General features: G+C 46.6%; 1 long non-coding RNA gene across 1 annotated transcript in view; it reads right to left on the bottom strand.

The window, feature by feature from the left end:
* Positions 1 to 256: 256 nt before the first annotated feature.
* Positions 257 to 9,088, bottom strand: part of LOC108529636 (uncharacterized) — a 14,312-nt gene continuing 5,480 nt past the window's right edge. The window contains exons 2-3 of the long non-coding RNA XR_001885602.1: positions 2,688 to 2,802; positions 257 to 344 (exon numbers count right to left, since the gene is read on the bottom strand). This is a non-coding gene — a long non-coding RNA (uncharacterized LOC108529636). The remainder of the gene's footprint in view (positions 345 to 2,687; positions 2,803 to 9,088) is intronic.

The following is a 9,088-nucleotide window of genomic DNA, read 5'->3' on the forward strand; positions in this document are numbered from 1 at the left end:
AATAAATAAATAAATAAATAAATAAATAAATAAAAATTAGACCAAAAAAAATGGACTGCAAAGGGGATGAGAACGGACTGCTTCGAGTGGGTTGTCCTCTGGGGTATTCTTCGCCTTTCCCTGTGTTCAGAATTTTTTGCTATGTGACTCTGTAGCTCTTCTGGCTAAAAAGGCAGAGTTTATTTCCCAACCTTTGAATCTGGGCTGTACTTACGCTTTAGCCAAAAAAATGTGGCACGAGCATTGTGTGTCACTACTGAGCTTAGGACTCAAGAGACCCAGGTGTTTCCCCTTTTGCAGTCTTGCACCTCCACCTTCACCGCAAGATCATTCTCTGGGGTAGCCTGACGGGGAAGAGACAGAGAGAAACACTCCAGTCACATCCATTCTTGATCAGTCACTCAGCCAGCCCTCTCACCTGTGATCCAGCATCCCCAACAAAATCAGCAAAGCTCCCCAGGCAACCACAGATGTGTGAACAGTTATGCTTATTGTTATATCACTGAGGTTTTGTAGTTGTGACACAGCATTATTGCGGCAGCAGAGAACTGATGCATTGCCGTTAGTTGGCATTGCATTGCCAAATAATCAGTTCCCTACTGCCACAATACATTATATGTATTCATCAAACATTACAGGTTCAGGAACTCTTTCACACTAAAATGTATGCTTTTTTTTTTTTTTAAATGGAGTCTGACTCTGTCACCCAGGCTGGAGTACAGTGGTACCATCTTGGCTCACTGCAACCTCCACCTTCCTGGTTCAAGTGATTCTCCTGCCTCAGCCTCCCAAGTAGCTGGGATTACAGGCATGTGCCACCATGCCCAGCTAATTTTTGTAATTTTAGTAGAGATGGGACTTCACCATGTTGGCCAGGCTGGTTTCAAACTCCTGGCCTCAAGTGATCCACCTGCCTTGGCATCCCAAAGTGCTGGGATTATAGGTGTGAGTCACCACACCCAGCCAAATGTATACATTTTTTAAAAAGCAAGGAATTAACATCCTGAAAAGAAGCAAAAGCAATAAGCAAATGTAGTTTCCACTTCTATTACTGAAAGTAGCCAGTTCTGCTGGCAACTGCCAGTTAAACATTGAGAGTAAGTCAGGGTGGCTCCAAGGAAATGAAAAAGGTAAGTGTAAAATTTTGTAATCTTTCTCTGATTAGCACTAAGAGATATGGGAAGTGGGTTTAACCAAGCAAATGATGAGAGTTGACAATAAAAATGTAAACTCAACCCCAATTAATTAATTTGTCCATTGATCCTTCAGCAGCAGAGTCTCCTTTGGATGAAATAAGCGGTCCAGAGACAACAGTGAGAATTCCTTTCCCCAGGGAGGGAGGTCAATTCAGTTCATGAGCCTTGAGAAGCTGAAATGCTACCTTGGATCTGGAAACTTAGTGATGCTTATCAGGCTAGTAATTGAGTTTCCCCAGCAGCTCAGTTCATTACCCAGAACTTTCTGTACTGAGTCCTGAGACTGCGTGACTCTCTCAAAGTCAGGCCTCATTTTATTTGATAGGAGACATTTTTCCCCCTTTCAGCTGGATTTTCTTGTATTATCAAAAGAGAGTGTTAATGCATGCACACAGGAGAACCGGTTAACACATTACATTTTCCTTGCCCAGAGGAATCAGAACAATTATCCATTCCCTCTAACATCATGTCTCAGAATTACAGGGTTAGGGTTTGTCATTTTCTGAAGTTTTAGATCTGAGCAGCAGCAGGTATGGCATGTGTGTGGTGACACTGCTGCCTTTCCCATCTGGGGTGGGTGCTGGGAATGACGTGTCAGCACTTAGCTGCTGGTGAACTTGTCTAACGAACAATGGAGAAAAATTGTCTCTAGTTGGTACAATTCTACTTGGGGTGTATAGTGTTCAGAGATACATGAAATCAGGAATATAATCATCCACTACTCAGAATAACTTCAAAATCTTTGATAATTATTTAGTTCTTTCAAAATCATCACATTGCTGAACATGATTCATGGTGAAACAGCAAGCTGGGTTTCTGATCCTCATTAAAATGTAGAGTCATTTCTGGTGGATGTAAAATGGCGCAGCCACTTTGGAAAACAGTCTGGCAGTTCCTCAAGAAGTTAAATGTAGAATTAGCATACAGCCCAGAAATTCCACTCCTAGGTATGTAACCCAAAGAACTGAAAACATATGTTCATGCAAAAACACGTGAATGTTTATACCGTCACTATTCACAATAGCCAAAAGGTAGAAACAGCCCAAGTGTCCATGAACTGAGCAATGGACACACGAAACGTGGTCTATCCATACAATGGAATATTAGTCAGGCACAAAAAGGGATAAAGTCCTGATCCACACTACGATGTGGATGAACCTCAGAAACATGAAGCTAAATGAAAAGAAGCCAGACACAAAAAAACACATATTGTATAAATCCGTTGGAATGGAATTTCCAGAATAGGTACATCTATAGAGATAGAAAGTAGGTTCATGCTTGCCAGGAGTTAGGGGAGGGAGAATGGGGAGTGACTGCTACTGGGTATGGGGTTTCTTTTTAGGGTGATGGAAATGTTCTGGAATTAGATAGTGGTGATGGTCGCAGGCTTCTTTTCCTGGCTCCTGAGTCACCCTGATGGGTTGAACTAATAGGAGGCCCTGCAGGGAGATTGGAGGGCGAGGGAAAAGGAGAAGCTTCAGAATTTCTTACCCTTTCTCTCTGCCTTAGGCAACATCCTCCAGCAGTGGCTGTATTTTACTTGGCAACACCACCAACTCCTTCTCAGTGGCTCTAGCTGGTCACCACTTTCTTTGTCCATTTCGACCTAGGAGTGGCAGGATCTTGTTATTCATATTCTCTCTCTCTCTCTCTCTCTGAGACATGGTCTTGCTCTGTTGCCCAGGCTGGAGTGCAGTGGCACAATTGTGGCTCCCTGCAGCCTTGACCTCTTGGGATCCTGAGATTCTCCCCACTCAGTCTCCCAAGTATTTGGGAATACAAGTGTGTGCCACCACACCCAACCTTTTTTTTTTTTTTTTTTAGACAGTCTTGCTCTGTCGCCCAGGCTGGAGTAGAGTGGCAGGATCTCCAGCTTACTGCAACCTTTGCCTCCTGGGTTCAAGCAATTCTCCTGTCTCAGCCTCCTGACTAGCTGGGATTACAGGCATACGCCAGCACGCCCGGCTAATTTTTGTATTTTTAGTAGAGATGGGGTTTTGCCATGTTGGTCAGGCCAGTCTCAAACTCCTGACCTCATGTGATCTGCCTGCCTCAGCCTCCCAAAGTGCTGGGATTACAGGTGTGAGCCACCGTGCCCAGCCCACACCCAGCAAATTTTAATTTTTTTTGTAGAGACGAGGTCTTGCTATGTTGCCCAGGCTGGTCTTGAACTCCTGGGCTCAAGCAATCCTTCCTCCTTGACCTCCCAAAGTGCTGGGGTGATAGGTGTGAGTGACTGCACCCAGCTTTATTGCTAATCTCTGTCCCGTTTGGGTTCTTAGATCTTTCATTACTTGTGGAACCAATTCTCTGTATTCATTTTCTTGTTTGTAGCTTCTGTTTCCTGCCTGCACTCTGATGGATAAACCCTTCTAAGGGCTGTATCAATTCGTATTCCTTCCAGTACTGTGTGAAACTGTCTCCTCCAAATCTTACTGCATTTTATCATTGTGGGAAATTGTGTCCCCCACTTCTACCCACCCAAATTTATATGTTAAAACCCTAACCCTGAATAACTCAGAAGGTGACCTTATTTGGAAATAGGGCCATTGCAGATGTAGATTAGTTAAAATATGGGATCCTATGAACCAGGGTGGGCCTCTAATTCAGCATGACTGGTATCCTTATAAAAGGGTGAAATATGGACTGGACGTGGTGGCTCACGCCTGTAATCCCAGCACTTTGGGAGGGCGAGGCAGGCGATTCACATGAGGTCAAGAGATCAAGACCACCCTGGCTAAAACAGTGAAACCCCATCTCTACTAAAAATACAAAAAAAAAAAAAAAAAAAAAAAATTAGCCAGGAGTGGTGGCATGCACCTGTAGTCCCAACTACTCAGGAGGCTGAGGCAGGAGAATCGCTTGAACCCTGGAGGCAGAGCTTGCAGTGAGCTGAGATTTCGCCACTGCACTCCAGCCTGGGGGACAGACCGAAACTCCATCTCAAAATAAATAAATAAATAGCAAACAGGGGTGGAAATATGAGCACAGATATGTGTACAGGCTATGTGAAAATGACCATCCGCAAGCCAAGGAGAGAGGCCTGGAACGCAGCCTTCACTCACAACCTTCAGAAGGAACTGACCCTGCCAACACCTTGATCTTGGACTTCCAGCCTCCAGAGTTGTGAGGCGACACATCTCTGTCAATTAAGCCATCTAGCATGTGGTGCTTTGTTATGGCAACCAGAGCAAAAAAATACTGGTTTTTCATTAGGCATTTTTGAAAACACTCATGCACAATAAAGAATGGATGTTTTTTGTTTTGTTTTGTTTTGTTTTTGTTTTTTTTTTTTTTGAGGCGAAGTCTCGCTCTGTCGCCCGGACTGGAGTGCAGTGGCCGGATCTCAGCTCACTGCAAGCTCCGCCTCCCGGGTTTACGCCATTCTCCTGCCTCAGCCTCCCGAGTAGCTGGGACTACAGGAGCCCGCCACCTCGCCCGGCTAGTTTTGTATTTTAGTAGAGACGGGGTTTCACTGTGTTAGCCAGGATGGTCTCGATCTCCTGACCTTGTGATCCGCCCGTCTCGGCCTCCCAAAGTGCTGGGATTACAGGCTTGAGCCACCGCGCCCGGCCAAGAATGGATGTTTTAAACCGGGCACAGTAGCACCTGCCTGTAGTCCTAGCTTCTAGGGAGGTCGAGGCAGGAGGATCGCTTGAGCCCAGGAGTTCAAATCCAGCCTGGGAAACATAGCAAGACTGCATTTGTAAAATAAATAAATAAAAAATAAAGACAAAAAGGGATGTTTTATGACAGATCAAGGAAATAATTAACAGGGACATACAGGTGCTGGAGTCTATGGGGAAGAAAAGCAAGAAAGAGGATCAAAGTGGTGGGGAGTCTTTAACAAAGAGGAGGCCAGGCATGGTGTCTCATGCCTGTAATCCCAGCACTTTGGGAGGCCGAGGTGGGTGGATCACCTGAGGTCAGGAGTTCGAGACCAGCCTGGCCAACATGGCGAAAACTCGTCTCTACTAAAAATACAAAAAATTGCTGGGCATGGTGGCACACGCCTGTAATCCCAGCTACTTGAGAGGGTGAGACAGGAGAATCGCTTGAACCCAGGAGGCAGAGGTTGCAGTGAGCCAAGATCGGGCTGCTGCATACTCCAGCCTGGGTGACAGAGTGAGACTGCATCTCAAAAACAAAACAAAACAAAAAACCACCAACAACAAAAAAGAGCCTAAGACAGAGGTAAGCAAATAAAAAACAACTAGGTGGCAGCCTGTAATGTCCTTCCATTTAACAAATACGTGTTGAAGGCCAGGAGTGGTGGCTCACGCCAGTAAAGCCAGGACTTTGGGAGGACAAGGCAGGAGGGTCCCTTGAGCTCAGGAGTTTGAGACCAGCCTGGGTAACATAGTGAGACCCCCTCTCTACTAAAAATCAAGAAAATTAGCCGGGCATAGTGGCATGTGGCTGTAGTCCCAGCTACTTGGGAGACTGAGGTAGGAGGATCACTTGAGCCTCGGAGATGGAGGCTGCGGTGAACTGTGATTGTACCACTACGCTGCAGGCTGGGCGAGAGTGAGACTACCACCTCAAAAAACAAACAAAAAAAACCCCTCAAAACAATCCAAAACCATGTACTGATGGTCACGCCAGAAGCAGGGTGGTCTGAGGGGCACCCAGAGGTGCCCAAGCTTGCTGAAATTCAGCCGCTCAAATGTTATCTTTATTTTTATTTTTATTTTAGAGACAGGGTCTTGCTCTGTCGCCCAGGCTGGAGTGCAGCGGCACGATCTCAGCTCACTGCAACCTCCACCTATGGGGCTCAAGTGATCCTCTCACCTCAGCCTCCTGAGCAGCTGGGACTACAGATGCTCACCACCATGCCCAGCTTTTTTTATTTGTATGTTTTTTGTATATTTTGTAAAGATGGGGTTTAGGCCAGGCGCGGTGGCTCACGCCTGTAATCCCAGCACTTTAGGAGGCCGAGACGGGCGCATCATGAGGTCAGGAGATCGAGACCATCCTGGCTAACATGGTGAAACTCCGTCTCTACTAAAAATACAAAAAATTAGCCGGGCGTGGGGGCGGGCGCCTGTAGACCCAGCTACTCAGGAGGCTGAGGCAGGAGAATGGCCTGAATCCAGGAGGCGGAGCTTGCAGTGAGCCAAGATCATGCCACTGCACCCCAGCCTGGGTGACAGAGCGAGACTCTGTCTCAAAAAAAAAAAGATGGGGTTTCACCATGTTGGCCTTGAACTCCTGGCCTCAAGTGATTCATCTGCCTGAGCCTCACAAAGTGCTGGGATTAAAGGTGTGGGCTACCATGCCCAGGGTCAAAAGTTTTTTTTTTTTTTTGAGATGGAGTTTCGCTTTTGTTGCCCAGGCTGAAGTCCAATGGCATGCTCTTGACTCACTGCGCCCTCTGCCTCTCAGGTTCAAGCAAGTCTCCTGTCTCAGCCTCCCGAGTAGCTGGGATTACAGGTGCATGCCACCACACCCAGCTAACTTTTTTTTTTCTATTTTTAGTACAGACGTGGTTTTATCATATTGGTCAGGCTGGTCTTAAACTCCCGACCTCAGGTGATTCACCCGCCTCTGCCTCCCAAAGTGCTGGGATTACAGGCGTGAGCCACCATACCTGGCCTAAGTTATTTTTTGTTAAGCACTATTTATTCTGTGGCCCTGTGAGAAGACTAAACACTCTGAAATTTGTAGACACAGGTTCATTGCAGCATTATTCACAATAGCCAAAAGGTGGAAACCACCCAAATATCCATCCATGGACAAACGCAAACGGGTAAGCAAAATGTGGTCTCTCCATACAGTGGAATATGATTCAGCCATTAAAAGGAAAGGAGCGGCCGGGCACGGTGGCTCACACCTGTAATCCTGCACTTTGGGAGGCCGAGGCGGGTGGATCACGACTTCAGGAGATCGAGACCATCCTGGCTAACACGTGAAACCCATCTCTACTAAAAATACAGAAAAAATTTAGCCGGGCGTTGTGGCAGAAGCCTGTAGTCCCAGCTACTCTGGAGGCTGAGGCAGGAGAATGGCGTGAACCTAGGAGGCGGAGCTTGCAGTGAGCCGAGATCGCACCACTGCACTCCAGCCTGGGCAACAGAGCGAGACTCCATCTCAAAAAAATAAAAAAATAAAAAAATAAAATGGAGTACTGAAGTACTGACACATGCTACAACATGCATGAACCTTGAAACAATGTTATGCTAAGTGAAAGAAGTCAGACCCCAAAGGCTACATATTGTATGATTCTATTTATAGTAAATATCCTGAAAAGGCAAATCCATAGAGACAAGAAGCAGCCTAGTGATTTCTGGAGGCTGGGGAGAGGGGACAGGAGAATGGGGAGTCACTGCTAAAGCGCGTGGATTTTCTTTTTGGGGATGATGAAAAAGTTCTGGTACTGAATAATAGTGAAGGTTGCATATCACTGTGAATGTACTAATGACACTGAATTGTATACTTTACATGATTAAAATGGTACATTTTTGTTTGTTTGTTTGTTTTGAGATGGAGTTTCTCTCTGTCACCAAGTCCGGAGTGGAGTGGTCTGATCTTGGCTCATTGCAACCTCTGCCCTACCGGGTTCAAGCGATTCTCGTGTCTCAGCCTCCTGAGTAGCTGGGATTACAGGCACGTGCTACCACGCCTGGCTAATTTTTGTGTTTTTAGTAGAGATGGGGTTTTGTTGTGTTGGCCAGGCTGGTCTCGAACTCCTGATCTCAAGTGATTTGCCTGCCTCGCCCTCCCAAAGTGCTGGGATTACAGGCATGAGCCACTGTGCCCGGCCTAAAATTGTAATTTTTTTTTTTTTTTTTTTTGAGAGACAGGGTCTCACTGTGTTGCCTAAGTTGCTCTCAAACTCATGGGCTCAAGCAATCCCCCTACTTTGTCCTCCCAAAGTGCTGAGATTATAGGTGTGAGCCACTGCTCCTGGCCCTAAAATAGTAACGTTTATGTTTGACCTTTAAATTATTATTATTACTGTCATTATTAGACACAGGGTCTCCTTCTGTTATCCAGGCTGGAGTGCAATGGCATGATCATAGTTCACTGCAGCTTCAAATTTCTGGGCTCAAGCAATCCTCCTGCCTCAGCCTCCCATGTAGCTAAGACTACAGGTGTACGCCACCATGCCCGGCTAATTTTTATACTTTTTTTTGTAGAGATGGGGGCTCACTATGTTGCCCAGGCTGGTCTCGAACTCCTAGCTTAAAGTGATCCTCTTGCCTTGGCCTCCCAAAGTGTTGGGATTACAGGTATGAGCCACAGTGCTTGGCCGACATTAATTTCTTCTTTTTTTTGAGATGAGGTCTCACTCTGTCACCCAGGCTGTGGAATGCAGTGGTGCGATCGTGGCTCCCTGCAACTTCTGCCTCCCGGGCTCAAGTAATCCTCCCACCTCAGCCTCCTGAGTAGCTGGGACTACAGGCATGCACCACCATGCCTGACTAATTTTTTGTATTTTTATAGAGATGGGGTCTCACCATGTTACCCAGGCTGGTCTCTAACTCCTGAGCTCAAGTGATCTACCTGCCTCGGCCTCCCAAATTGTTGGGATCATAGGCATGAGCCACTGCGTCCGGACACTGGCTGACTTTTTATTTTTAAAACATTTTTAGGCCGAGCACGGCGGCTCACGTGTATAAGCCCAGCACTTTGGGAGGCTGAGGCGGGTGGATCATGAGGTCAGGAGATCGAGACCATCCTGGCTAACATGGTGAAACCCTGTCTCTACTAAAAACACAAAAAGAAACTAGCCGGGTGTGGTGGCGGGCGCCTGTAATCCCAGCTACTCTGGAGGCTGAGGCAGGAGAATGGCATGATCCCAGGAGGCGGAGCTTGCAGTGAGCCGAGGTCACGCCACTGCACTCCAGCCTGGGTGACAGAGTGAGACTCTGTCTCAAAAAAAAAAAAAA

Source organism: Rhinopithecus bieti, unplaced genomic scaffold (genome assembly GCF_001698545.2).
Source record: "Rhinopithecus bieti isolate Rb0 unplaced genomic scaffold, ASM169854v2 scaffold_6776, whole genome shotgun sequence".
In the NCBI taxonomy this organism is placed as follows: domain Eukaryota; kingdom Metazoa; phylum Chordata; class Mammalia; order Primates; family Cercopithecidae; genus Rhinopithecus; species Rhinopithecus bieti.